A 15,393-nucleotide genomic window follows, 5' to 3' on the forward strand; every position below is an offset into this window, starting at 1 on the left:
GTATACCTGTCTGCACTGGTTCCCCACTCAGGGTTTCAGAGCTTTAGCTTGTGGCTGTATCTGCCTCCACCCAAGCCTCCACAGGTGCCTGAGCTCTGAGCCCACGCTCTGCCCCTGCGTCCACTCTCGGCGCCCTGCTCCCGTGCTCAAATTTTGTGTGCGTTCGTTAGCTTTTTGGGGTCCTAAATCTTGCTGCTCTCAGGAACAGGCCCCGGAGCTGCCAATGACTCAATGGGTGTCCCAAACTTGCTCTATTTCTTTTTAGCTGGCTTCGGCGCTATAGGTGTTGTGTGTGGAGGGGGTGGGGGTGGGGTGGTTGCTCAGCCCGAGATTTAGTGAGAGCTGTTTCACCCCTTTATAGCATGGAAATGCCTCGATTCCACGTACCTTCCACGCTGTGCCCTGTTGTGGGGTTCCTCTGTTCGTCTGGACTTGTTTTTATGTCCCCTTGAGGAGTTTTGTGTGTTTCAGTCAGGAGAGGTTAAGAGCTGCTTCTTACTCTGCTGCCATCTTAACCCGGAACCCTCGTTGTTGTTGTTTTAAAGGACATTTAGAAGGAAAAGGAGGTCAAAAAAGAGAGAGGACCTTTGCCTGAGAAAAGGGACAATGCTAAAAGGCAATAATGGTCAAGTAATACTCTCTAATTTTTGTTTTCTCTGAAAAGAAGGAAATAGAGGATTTCCAAACATTCTTGGTGAAAATGCCAAAGTTGGGTAGACATTTTGAATTCAAACACAGGAGCCAAGAGAATCATAAAAAGTTAAACCTGAGCAATCAATCATAAGACACTAAAAAAGATAAACTGTTCACATTTTAATATAGAGAGATACTATCCACGCCCTTAGAAATCTCTCAGAATTCTATTGTCATCAAGGATCATAGAGGAAGTCTAATAAGATAGAGGGCATGAGAGTGATTTTGTTATGTTTTGATGATCTTAGAAAAAGAAAAGAAAGGGAGGGGGAAAAAGAATATACTAGGAGGGGAAAGACAGAAAAATAGTAGCAGAAATGATCTCATAATTCAGTTGCACAAGGAAGAGGCTATACAAATAAAGAATGATAGTAGAACCTCATTCTCATATGAATTGGCCAAGGGAAATAAGAATACATACACACACATATAGACATATAAATATGTCTGTGTATACATACATACATATAAGATCTGAAGACATTAGATTGATTGAGATTTGCATAATTGGATAGAATTACAGTGGCTGAATCTCAGATATGTATGTGAATTTCTGTGGTGTAGAAGAAAAAGGTTTTCTATTGAGATCCAGCTTTAAAACTAGCTGTATGACCATTGATAATTCACTAAATCCTTCTAAGTCCCAATTTTCCCACAAATAATAGGAAAATAATTATGCTTATATTGCCTTACTTAAAGGTAATTGTAAAGAAAGTGTCATAGAAATGTTACCATTACTATTTTAAGCATATAACATTTTTCCTCTCCATGGTACATTGGTATTTATTTTTTTTCTAAGTGAATTCAGTGTGTTATGGTAAAAGTTCAAAACATTTTGATCTTCTGAAAAGGGCACTAACTGTGGAGTCAGATGACCTGGATTTAAATCCCACCTCTTATGCTTAACTCCCTCTGTAACGTCAGTCAAGTGATTTACTCTTACTCATTTTAAGTATCATCTATAAAATGAGTGAGCTGGACTAACTGCTCTCTAAGAACCCTCCCAACTCTGGATCTATGATCCATTGATGGCTCAATGCATGAATGTCTTGTGTTTTGATAGGCCAACTTTATTATCATTATCATCTACTTAAGAAGGTAGAAAATAATACAATACCTTTTAGAAAGATTCCAGTAAAGCCTAATTTATTTCTCTCTAAAAATACTGGAATTTGAGGTACTGAGTTATATAGAGAGTTTATTCATGAGAAAGTTCAATTCATTTCCTGGTAAATCTGGATAAACTAAGTATTACTATTGAAAGAAATAAGACATTGGATGCTACATATTTGGAATAAAGAATAATTCAATTATTACATACAAAAAGTCACAGAAGCTAAAGTAGAAAGTAGTATGAATAGTTTTAGCTAATGCATCAAACTACTTCATTTAGCTAAGGACATGATAAAAAGATCAACATAATATAATGACATCTTAAAACAAACAAAATGAATAAAGAAAACTTCAATAGCTACACGAACGATAGTTTTGCCATATCACAGAGCTATATGGTTTTTACCTATTTGCCTGAGATACGGAAATCATACTTTTGATCTATGAATTACAAATGTTTTTCAAGCTTTATGCTTGTCTTCACAATAGTTCAAAGCTCGAGAGACATAAACTCCTTGAATTATTTGATCATGGAGTTCAAAAGTAGCCTTTGGGAATAACTGGGTGACTCAGTGGAATGAGAGCCAGGCCTAAAGACACTTCCTACTTCTATGACCCCCCATTATGTAACCCTGACTGCTCTTTTGCCCTGGAACCATTACAAAATATTGATTCTAAGATGAAAGGTAAAGGTTAAAAAAAAGTAGCTCTTGTTATTGTCTCTATTTAACAGAAAGGTGGTACACTAACCCTAAACTGTTCCATGTAAATCTATCTCTACTTAATAGTTTTGGCATACATCTTCACTTTTATTTGACACTGCTTACTCAAAGAAAAATCCTTCCCAGCAAGAATATTTGTGATGGTATTTTAGGTTTTGCAGCATGATCAATTTTGGGCATGAGAAATGCAATAGCCATAGTAAGTATTTGTCCACTGAGTGGGAATACTTCTTGTTGAAAAAGTCTTAAAGTAGCTAAGAATTGTTAGGTCCTTGAATTGTCAAAATATGCCAGTGCAGAAAAAGTACATTTTCCCATGTTTTAAAAAGTAACAAAAACAAATATTGAGGCTCTCATCTTTTTTTCTTGGCCTCTGTCCCATTGCTCTTAGATGGTGACAGAAGATTATTGAATCTGAACTCCCCTTTGTCTATCAGTGACAATGAATGTACATTTCATCTTGAACCAGGACATCAATTTCTACTGAACAATGACAGCAAAAATATTAAAGTACGCCAGTTTGATAAAGTTTATTCTGCCTAACTTGTTTCTTACTAGCAATCTGATAACAATTTATAGCAAAAATATGAAATACTGAAATGTAGGCAGTATTCTTGAAATGACATTACATTTCTCGATTATGTCTTAGGGAGGTTTAAACTCATCCATAGGAGCAACGCACCTAGGCTTCATGATTGTCCACAAGAAATCCCTCAATAAAGAAACAGCTTGATTTTCAAACATCAATGTATTAGGAGACTGAATAGGCGTATAGCTTGTACAATGGGGAAAATGAATGGGCAAAGTAAGAATTTGGGTAGATATGGACTCAAAGATCTTTAATTTTGTCAGAGAGGGTCATATGAGAAGGCTATAAGTTTAAACTAAGTGACCAAATCCAATGACCAACCAACAAACAAAAATCCTGAAAAATAGTCCAGTAAGAGACAGTTGGGGAATTCTGGGAAGATGGCAGCTTAGATGGAGCAAGTCTTAAAACCTCCTCACCTTTCCACACCAAGATAGAAAACAATGCACTTCGAGAAGAAAGAGGACCAAATCTAACAACAGAACAGAGCAGGGACCCTACTGCTGCAAAGCTAAAGAGGTATGCCATGAAAAAAGGTTGAATTCTTGAACTGTCAGTCTGATGGTATAGAAGGGGAATCCCAGGACCCATCCCCCACGTGCTGTGTGGAGTCTACAGCAGCCCCTGAAAATCTCTGGGTGGGCGGGCACATTGGCCTGGAGAGAGGGCCTTGCAGGTACCAGACTCAGGGAGCTGAACACAGGCACCAGGGAGGTGATTGGAGGAGAAAGCCAGAGAAACACAGCAAAAATGCTCAGAAGATGGCGGCTTAGATGGAACCAAACCTCAGATCACCTGGTTTTACCACACCATGATAGAGAACAAAGGGCTTCAAGAGGAAAAAAAAACAAGTCTAACAGCAGGACAGAGCAGGGGGACCCTCCTGCTTCACAGCTCAGTGAAAACACTCCATCTTGTCCCTCCACTTCCTTTTCCTTTTTTTTTCCCTTCTTACCAAAACCTATGGGATGCAGCCAAAGCAGTTCTAAGGGGAAAATTTATATCACTCTGTGCATATATTAACAAATTAGGGAGAACAGAGGTTAATGAATTGGGCATGCAAATTAAAAAAAAACTAGAAAATGAACAAATTAAAAATCTCCAGATGAAAACTAAATTAGAAATACTAAAAATCAAAGGAGAAATTAATAAAATCTAAAGTAAAAGAACTATTAAATTAATAAATAAGACTAGAAGCTGGTATTTTGAAAAAATAATAAAAAAGTACTGGTAAATCCAGTAAGAGGCAGTTTCCAAAGGAATTAGCCTGCTGCCTTAGGAAGCAATGAGGCAAGGAATGTTATTTAAAAAATAAAAACACAACTCTAGATGTCTTCATATATCTACTCATAGTGGACAGGACACAATGACCAAATTTTACTGTTCCTAATATACTTGTTGATGAGTGGCAGCTGTGCTGCTGAGCTCTGAACAATTCCAATTATAAAATAATGCTGACTCCCTGAATTTTCCACAGAATTACAATCTAAATTGATCATTAATATAGCTGACTGAAAAAATTCTTACTCCAGCCATGATGTTCCTCACTAAAGCTTATCCAGACTCACTCCCAGGTCCTTGGTTCTCAGTACATAAGACCATATGAATCACTCAGAAAATCAAGGTTATGCATAATGATATACATTATGTATCTTATTTCACATCTCAAGAATAGCTCTATAGTTTGGATCTATTGCATTAGATGGCCAAAGCTCATCTCTCTACTTATAACTTCTAAAACTGTCTCTACCAAATGCATGTACCATTTATCATTCCCTTAAGATTCTACCTTCAAACTTGGTAAGTAAGTCTCTTTAAAAAAAAACAGCCTGATTCTTGCTGGGGATAAGGGGAGGGAGAGAATAGGATCATAAGGATGAACTGTGTATCTTTCTTCAGAGAAGACTAGTTTGAAATCTGTTTTCCCCAATAGATATTACTAGTATTGGGGAAATGATTTTTAAGTACAAGCTGCTCTCCTGCTCACTCTACTTTAATATGGAAAGGATACTCCAAGTTATATCTGGAGGATTAATTACTTTCCATCAAATGCTAACTACGCAAAGGCCTTCATGGTAGTGAATAAACACCTTTATCCAAGGCATTAATAAGCAGAAATCAGAGGAATTATAAGTATCTGAATATCCCAGGTAATTCTTGGAGTGAATAAGTTATTTATATAAGTATGAAATGATAAAATTAGCCTATATCACATATATTCTGACAGATAGAAAATCTTCAAAGAACTCGGGGAATGGGGTTTCCTTGTGGCACTATAAAGTCTCAGTAGCTTCCTAGTGCTAATTTAAGGAACGCCAGGAAATATAAAATCCCCTTACCTAGAAGTAAGGCCTACAGAAACTGTTTCTTGGGAGTTTGAATATCAATTAGCCAACAACTCCTCAGAAATTCCCTCATTAGCATTGAATCAATACCAGCCTCCTTTTCAAGGTTATTTTCTCCCTCCCTGTAATGCCTGTTCCAATTTGACCCACATAAGAACCCTATAAAAAACTCACTAGATTTTATAGATTTTGGTGTGCCTCATTTTAATTAGGGAGCCCCAGAGACCTATTTTTATACTCCCCTTCTTACTGTATTTCTCCTCAAATAAAGTTGCCTTGTTTTATTTTTTTCCTATGCAGTCTATATTGTTATATTTTGTTTTCTTATATTGTACTTTGGAATTCTGACATTGCTACTTAAAAGGCATTAACAATGGCATTTGCTCTCTTCCTTTCCTCCAAATAACCCCTCTTAATTCTTTATCTCTTCTTGAAGACCCAAATTAGTCTTTCATGAGGCTGATCCTATGCTGTAACCATAAGGTACATTACTTAAAATTTAGAATTAAGTAATGATGGAAGGAAATCTTTTTACTTTATATCCTTATTGCTTAATGATACCATAAAAATGGCATAGACCAATTGATAAAAGAGACACTAAAATTCACTCAAAAGAACAATTCCTTAAAAGACAAAATTGGCTACATGGGAAAAATGTACAAAAATTCACTGAGGAAAAGAACTTCTTAAAAAGTAGAGTTAGCCAAATGGAAAAGGAGATAGAAAAACTCACTGAGGTAAATAATATCTTAAAGTTAGAATTGGACAAGTGGAGGCTAATGACTCCAAGAGACATTAAGAAATAATCAAAGTGAAGAATGAATCAAACAACTGAAAAAAGTGAAATGTCTCACTGGAAAAAAAATTAACCCTAAAAACAAATCCAGGAGAGATAGTCTAGGAATTTTTTGACTACTTGAAAGCCATTATAGAAAGAAAGAGCCTAGACATTATCTTTCAGTAAATTATTAAGGAAAACTCCACTGATGTTCTAGAACCAGAGGTTAGAATAAAAATGGAAATGATCCACCAATTATCTCCTGAAATAAATTCTAAAATGAAAACTCTTGAGAATTTTATAGCCAAATTCCAGAACTCTGAGGTCAAGGAGAAAATATTGTAAGCTGCCAAAAAGAAATTCAAATATTGGGGAGTCACAGTTAGATTAATACAGGATTTTACATTAAAGGATTAGAGGACTTGGAATATGATATTCCAGAAAGCAAAGGAGTTAGGACTACAACCAAGAATCATCTACTCATAAAAACTGAGTATTATCCTTCAGGGGGAAAATGTACATTCAATGAAATAGAGGATTTTCACGTATTTCTAATGAAAAGATCAGAGTTAAATAAAAGAAAAACCTGAATCTCAAATATAAGATTCAAGCATAAAAAGGTAAATAGGAAAAAGAAATTATAAGACATTCAATAAGGTTATACTATTTACATCCATACTTGGGATACTTGTAACTGCTATGAACTTTATCATGTTTAATGCAGTTAGAAGGAGTATATATTGAAAGAGGGCAAGGGTATGAGTTAAATATGATGGGATGATATATAAAGTAGTAAATGAAGGGATGAGAAAGAGGAATACACTAGAAAAAGGGGGAAGGATACGTAGAATGGGGTAAATTATCTCACATAAAAGAGATATGAAAGATCTTTTATAATGGAGTAGAGGTGGGAGAGGTGGGAAAGAAAATGCTTGAATCTTAATTTCATTAGAATTGGTTCAAAGAGGAAAGAATATATACACTTAATTAAGTGTAGAAATCTATCTCACCCTACAGGAAACTAGGAGGGAATGGGGGTAAGAGAAAGTTAGGTCTATAGAAGGGAGGGCAAATTGGGAGAGGCAGTGGTCAGAAGCAAAACTCTTTTGAAGAGGAACAAGATGAATGGAGAGAGAGAGAGAGTATGATAAACAAGGGGAAAATAGGAAGGAGTTTAATAGATAGTAATCATAATGGTGAAACTAAATTTTCAACAAATATTTCTAAAAAAGGTCTCATTTCTCAAGTACATAGAGAAATTATTCACATGTGTAATGATGTAAGTCATTCCCAGATTGATAAATGGTTGAAGCATATGAATAGCTTTTCAAAGTAATAAAAATGCCCTAATTAATTATTAATTGACAAATGCAAATTAAAACAACTCAGAGATGCGACCCCACACTTGCCAAATTGGCTATTGTGACAGAAAAAGAAAATGATAGAAGTTGTAGTATATGGAAAAAGTCAGACACAAATGAATTGTTGAGGGAAGTGTGAACTGATTCAATCATTCTGGATAGCAATTTAAATCTATACTGAAAGGGCTATAAAATTATATATACCCTTTGATTCAGCATTACCATCATTAGTTCAGTATCTCAAAGAGTTAAAAGACCAAAAATGTAAAAGACTCTTATATACAAAGATAGCAGCTCTTTTTGTCATGGCAAAGAATTGGAAAATTAGGGGGATTCCCATTATTTGGGTCATGGTTTGCAAGTTGTGGCATATGATTTTCATGGAAGACTGCTGAAATGATGGGAAGGAGGATTTCAGAAATACCTGAAAAGACTTACATGAACTGATACAGAATGAACCAGGAGAACAATGTAACAACAGTTACAATAACAGCAATATTATATGATGAACAATTCTGAATGACTTATTCTCAACAATACAATAAGTCAAGACAATTCCAAAGGGCTCAATAAAGAAAGTCAGCAACTTTCAGAGAAACTGGAACTGATGGAATCTGAGATCAGGTCAAAGCATACTATGTTTCATTTTCTTTCTTCATTTTTGTTCAATATTTCTTCCACAAAAGGATTAACATAGGAAAATGGTTTATAAGACTTCAGATATAGAATCTATATTAGATTGCTTAGTGTCTTAGGAAGTGGGGGGGGGAAGGAAAGAGAATAAGAGGAAGAGAATTTAGAACTCAATATAAAAATAAAAATTATTTTTACATGTAATTGGGGGAAAATAAAATAATGTAAAAAATACGTAAGCATACCCTAGGAATACACAACTATTTTTATTTTGAGAGCATTATATTTAAAGCATGAAGCATTTGGAGAGACTAATGAATTGACATTTTTCTCGAGATCTATTTATCATCTCTGACAATCTGATAAGGACAGTTTAGTTGATAAGGAAATAACAGACACTGGACATCTTTTAGCTCATGCTTCCAGCTCTATCTCAAGGAACATGGAGTTTATTATATATATATTTCAAGACACATTTCAAAAAAAAAACCAAGCCCCCCCCCCCGAAACTTTTCAGATGCACAGAAGTTATAAATTATGTCATATCAAAACGTAAAAGGTCTCATTGGCTTCAGAACAGACCAAGGCCAAGGCTGAATTTTGACTGGCTTCTTATCAGAAATCCAAGTTTGGGGAATATTTTTCTTAGGGTTGAATTGCCCCTGCTAAAGTTTTTGTCTTGGCTATACCAGGCAGCTGCATTCCTGGCCAAAGGGGGAGAGTGTTAACCTTTAAAATGCTGGTCCACTAGGAACCTAAAGTTCTTCAATAAGGCCATAATACTTTTCAACAAGAAATCACAAGGATCACAAAAGGGGTCAAAAGAGGAGTCTCAGATTTTTATCTATTCTCTTATTGGCTTCCCACATATTTTCCCCTTTTCTTTAAATTAAAATGATTTATTACACAGGGAAAAAAAATTTAAACTCTTACCTTCCGTCTTGGAGTCAATACTGTGTATTAGCTCCAAGGCAGAAGAGTGGTAAAAGTAGACAATGGGGGTCAAGTGACTTGCCCAGGGTGACACAGCTGGGAAGTGTCTGAGGTCAGATTTGAACCTAGGACCTCCAGTCTCTAGGCCTGGCTCTCAATCTACTGAGCTACCCAGCTGACCCCAGGAAAACATTTTAATAATGAAAGGAGTCATCAATTAGTTATAATTATCAGCTATAGCTGGATCTGATAGGATTTACAGAATAAACTGTTTATTTCTGGCTCTCTACACATTTTACCTCCACCGAGGATCTGGACTGGCCCTTGAAAATTCATATCTTATGGCAAAACAGGCTTAGACTTAGACTTTGTTCCTGGGCATCTTCTCAGAAAAGGGGCATAGTTGCAGAATGTTTCTCCTTCTTAAACTCATAAACTCATGAAGTTGCCTCTCAGGCTAAAAATGTACATTTTAGTACTGGAGTCACAACCAGGGGTCCAAGTTCCAGGTTTAGGATTGTATGTACAAGACATGTATCTGATACCATGTGCTAGAAGTTGCAGTGTTCAGGAAAATTTAACAATATTGTCAGAAAAAAGAGAATGAAAATGTATCCTCTCATAAATAGATTTTCTTGGATCAGTCTATTCAACAAGAATTTACTACTATGTTCCAGGTATTTTCACTTTAAGGTCAATGATCAATCTTCTTGATGAAGAAACCCCTTCCTATCATCACTGGGACTAAGAGATCAATAAGGGAAATGCTTCACATACTAACTCACCCAAATCCTTCAGTACTAAGCCACACATGATCTATCAGAAACAATTCACTCAATTAACCAGATATTTAAGGAAGCGGTCCTCATTAACCCATTCCCACAGTTGTTTTGTATACTATTCCCCAACATAATTGGTTCTCTACATATGAATAAAAATGAAATGTAATGGAAATAAAGCCATTGATTTTATATCGAAATGATACTTTCATAAATAAAAAAAAGCAAAATGGAAAGTCAGACTCACTAAAACATCAGAAATAGAGCACTCCAGGAACTGCTGACATTTCATTGCCTAACTCTGTTTCTAAAAGTATTTTCCTACTCCATTCCATGTCACTATAAGCTTGAAGTTTTCAAGTATTAATAGAAGGACACAGAACACAAAGAACTCATTTAATTTATCCAATTTTTCATCATCTGCTTGATGTAATTAAATAAAATAATGACCTTGAATGATTTAAGTGTTAGATCCTTTTAAATTCTTCTCCATATAAGATATGAGAATTTACATTATTGGTAATGAATTCTTTTAAATCACATTAATTGCTGGAACATAGTATTCATTATTAAGCCTCTCAAGTTGAAAAGAAAGTTTCAAATATGTGCTTTGATGAGAAATTTCCAATTCTCTTTTATTTTAGTTGAGCATTAATTCTTACTGACCAGCCCTCAAAAAAATTAATTGTTATGAGATAACTAAACTCGTTAGTCTTGTTTAAACTGCTTCCATATTAGTCCAATCTTCTTCATGGGAAGGAATTAGTCTATTTTTTTCCAAGAACGTGGTTTTATTGATACTGGGAATTTCTAGTGAGGAAATCCCCTCTTTCAAAGCAAGTCACCACACAATCTGCAATTGAAAGCCTAGACCAAGGAAAAATTATGTGACTAATTACACAGACACTATATGTCAGAGTCAATACTTGAACCCAAGAAAGAAAGGAAAGAAGAACCTATTGTGTAGGGAGTACAGGATTCTGTGCTAATCACTTTTAAAATATCTTAAAATAGTATCTTACCAAGGGTCACATAACTACTAAGTCTCTGAAGTAAAATTTATTTATTTTTATTTATTTTTTAGAAAAACGTTTCCCATGTTTACATGATTCATGATCATGCTCTCTCTCCTCCCACCCACCCAACCCCCAGTAGCCGACATGCATTTCCATTGGTTTCTTCATGTGTCATCTATCAAGTCCTATTTCCATATTATTGATAATTGTTCTAGGGGGGTCATTAACAGTCTACATCCTAATTGTGTCCTCATCAACCCATATGTTCAAGCAGTTGTTTTTCTTCTGTGTTTCCACTCCTGTAGTTCTTCTTCTGAATGTAGGTAGCATTCTTTCTCAAAAGGCTCTCAGAGTTGTCCTGGGATCATTGCATTGCTGCTAGTATGGAATTCCATTACATTTGATTTTACCACAGTGTTTCTGTCTCTGTGTACAATGTTCTCCTGGTTCTCCTCCTTTTACCCTGCATCAGTTCCTGGAGGTCATTCCAGTTCACATGGAAATCCTACAGTTTATTATTCCTTTGAGCACAATAGTATTCCATCACCAGCATATACCACAATTTGTTCAGCCATTCCCCAATTGAAGGGCCTACCCTCCTTTTCCAGTTTTTTGTCACCACAAAAAGTACAGCTATAAATATTTTTGTACCTGTCTTTTTCCCTATGATCTCTTTGAGGTACAAAACCAGCAATGGTATAGCAGGATTAAAGGGCAAGCATTCTTTTTGCTCTCTTTGGGCATAGTTCCAAATTGTCATCCAGAAAGGTTGCATCAGTTCACAACTCCACCAGAAATGTACCAATGTCCCAATTTTGCCACATCCCCTCCAACATTCATTACTCTCCCCTGCTGTCATTTTAGGCAATCTGCTGGATGTTAGGTGATATCTCAGAGTTGTTTTTATTTGCATTTCTCTAATTAGTAGAGATTTATAACACTTTCTCATGTGCTTATTAATAGTTTTGATTTCTTTATCTGAAAATTACCTATTCATGTCCCTTGCCCATTTATCATTTAGAGAATGGTTTGATTTTTTTCTACAATTGATTTAGCTCCTTGTATATTTGAGTAATTAGACCTTTGTCAGAGTTTTTTGCTATAAAGATTTTTGTCCCAGTTTGTTGTTTCCCTTCTGATTTTAGTTGCATTGTTTTTCTTTGTGCAACCCTTTTTAATTTAATGTAATCAAAATTATTTATTTTACATTTTGTAATTTTCTCTAACTCTTGCTTGGTTTTAAAATCTTTCCTTTCCCAGAGATCTGACAAGTAAACTACTCTATGTTCACTTAACTTATTTATAGTTTCCCTCTTTATATTCAAGTCATTCACCCATTCTGAATTTATCTTGGTGTAGGGTGTGAGATATTGATTTAAACCTATTCTCTCCCATATTGTTTTCCAAATTTCCCAGCAGTTTTTGTCAAATACTGGATTTTTGTCCCAAAAGTTAGGCTCTTTGGGTTTATCATACACTGTCTTGCTGATGTCACTTACCCCAAGTCTATTCCACTGATCCTCCCTTCTGTCTCTTATCCAGTACCATTTTGTTTTTGATGACCTCTGCTTTATAATACAGTTTAAGATCTGGTACTGCTAGACCACAATCTTTCATTTTTTTTTCATTATTTCCCCTTGATATTCTTGGTCTTCTGTTCTTCTAAATGAAATTTGTTATAGTTTTCTCTAATTCTGTAAAAAAGTTTCTTGATAGTTTGATAGGTATGACATTAAATAAGTAAATTAATTTGGGTAGAATGGCCATTTTTATTATGTTAGCTCGTCCTACCCATGAGCAATCATTGTTTTTCCAATTGTTTAGATCTAGTTTTAATTGTTTGGAAAGTGTATTGTAGTTGTGTTCGTATAATTCCAGTGTTTGTTTTGATAGATTCTTAAGCATTTTATATTGTCTAGGGTGATTTTAAATGATGTTTCTCTTTCTACCTCTTGCTGCTCTAATGTGTAGAAATGCTGATGATTTATCTGCATTTATTTTGTATCCTGCAACTTTGCTAAAGTTGTTGATTATTTTGACTAGCCTTTTAGTTGATTCTCTAGGATTTTTTAAGTATACCATCGTATTATCTGCAAAGAGTGATAGCTTAATCTCCTCATTGCCTATTTTAATACCTTCAATTTCTTTTTCTTCTCTAATTGCTACTGCTAGTGTTTCTAGTACAATGTTAAGTAATAGAGGTGATAATGGGCATTCTTGTTTCACTCCTAATCTTATTGGGAAGGTTTCTAATTAATCCCCATTGCATATGATGCTTGTTGATGGTTTTAAATACATATTGTTTATTATTTTTAAGAAAGGTCCTTCTATTCCTATATTCTCTATTGTTTTCAATAGGAATGGGTGTTGTATTTTGTCAAAGGCTTTTTCAGCATCTATTGAGATAATCATGCGATTTTTTTTGTTTGTTAGCTTGTTGATATGGTCAATTATCTGGATGGTTTTCCTAATGTTGAAACATCCTTGCATTCCTGGTATAAATCCCACATGATCATAATGGATAACCCTCTAGTTCACTTGCTGGAGTCTTTTTACTAGTATTCTATTTAAGATTTTTGCATCTATGTTCATTAGGAAGATTGGTCTGTAGTTTTCTTTCTCTGTTTTTAATCTACCTGGCTTTGGAATCAGTACTATATTTGTGTCAAGAAAGGAATTTGGGGTCTTCTGGTTAAGATGGCGACAGAGTAAGGAGCAGCTGCTCGATCTCTCCTAACTGAAGTATACAGGACTCCTCAAGGAGACATAAAAACGAATTCAGATGAACGAAGGGACCCCACAACAGGGACTGCATTGTAGGTACGTGGAATCCAGGCATTTCCATGCTATAAAGGGATAAAACAACTCTCACTATAATGCGAGAGAAAGAAGCACCACCCCACCCCACCCCACATACAGCACAGAGGCCAACGCACAAGAGTGAAAGTAGGATTGAGGCACCTAGTAAATCACTGGCAGTTCCAGGGCTTGTTCCTGAGAGCAGCAAGAACTAGGACCCCAAGAAGCTAAAGAACCCACACGAACCACCCTGAGCTCTGGGGCGGGTGAAGGCAGTGCCTTAGGTGAGGACAAAGATCTCGAGTGCAGGGACTTTCCCGAGAGTCTGCACGGGTGAAGACATTGCCATAGGAGCTGACAAAGATCTCCAGTGCAGGGACTTTCCCGAGCGTCTGCAAGGGTGAAGACATTGCCCTAGGTGAGGACAAAGATCTTGAGAGAATGGACTTTCCTGAGCGTCTGAGCAGGTGAAGACATTGCCCTGGGCGAGGACAAAGATCTCGAGTGCAGGCTTGGACCTCGAGTGGAGACCCGGAGCAGACTGGAACGAGGCTGTGGAAGCAGCGCCCTGAGATTGCTGAAGGAGCCTCGGGCACAGGGGCAGACTAGGGACAACCAGGAGGCTCAACCCTGAGAACAAGGAGATCTGAGCCCTCCGGAGCCCAGACAGCACAGACAGACCCTAAGTGTGAAGACAAAGCTGAGAAGAGGTGGGGCTAACAATGGCAAGCCAAAAACACCAGAAGAAAAAGATTATCAAGAAAAACTCTGGAAGACTCGACAACTTTTACAAAGAGAAAATCCAGACAACAGAGGAGGACAAACAAGTATCCAAACCTTCCGAAAACAATGAAAACTGGTCACAAGCTATGGAAGAGTTCAAAATTGAGATTTTGAAGAAGATGGAAGAGATCTGGCAAGAAAATAATAGTTTAAAAGGCAGAATTTTGCAATTGGAAAGTGAGGCTCAGAAACCAAATGAACTGATAAGCAAATTGAACACCAGAAATGGCCAGATTGAAAAGGAATACCAGAAGATTATGGCCTAAAACGAGAAGATCATAGCCGAAAACCAAAAGATTATAGCCGAAAACCAATCCCTAAAGGCTAGAATTGAGCAATTAGAAGCTAATGATCTCTCAAGACAAGAACAAATAAAACAAAGTCAAAAGACTGAAAAATAGAAGGAAACATGAAATATCTCAATGAGAGAGTGACAGACCAAGAAAACCGGTCTAGAAGAGACAATTTGAGAATAATTGGTCTTCCAGAAAAACCAGAAATTAATAGAAACCTGGACTCCATACTAACAGAAATAATTCAGCAAAATTTCCCTGAAGTCCTACAACAAGAGGGCAATATAGACATTGAAAGGATTCATAGAAGACCTGCGACATTTGATCAAGAAAAGAAAACACCCAGAAATATAATTGCCAAATTCAAGAGTTTCCAAGCAAAAGAAAAAATCTTACAAGAAGCCAGAAAGAAACAATTCAAATATCAAGGAGCACCAATCAGGATCACACAGGATCTGGCAGCCTCCACGCTAAAAGACCTCAAGGCTTGGAATATGATATTCAGAAAGGCAAGAGAGCAGGGCCTGCAACCACGGATCAAGTACCCATCAAAATT

Source organism: Gracilinanus agilis, chromosome 1 (genome assembly GCF_016433145.1).
Source record: "Gracilinanus agilis isolate LMUSP501 chromosome 1, AgileGrace, whole genome shotgun sequence".
In the NCBI taxonomy this organism is placed as follows: domain Eukaryota; kingdom Metazoa; phylum Chordata; class Mammalia; order Didelphimorphia; family Didelphidae; genus Gracilinanus; species Gracilinanus agilis.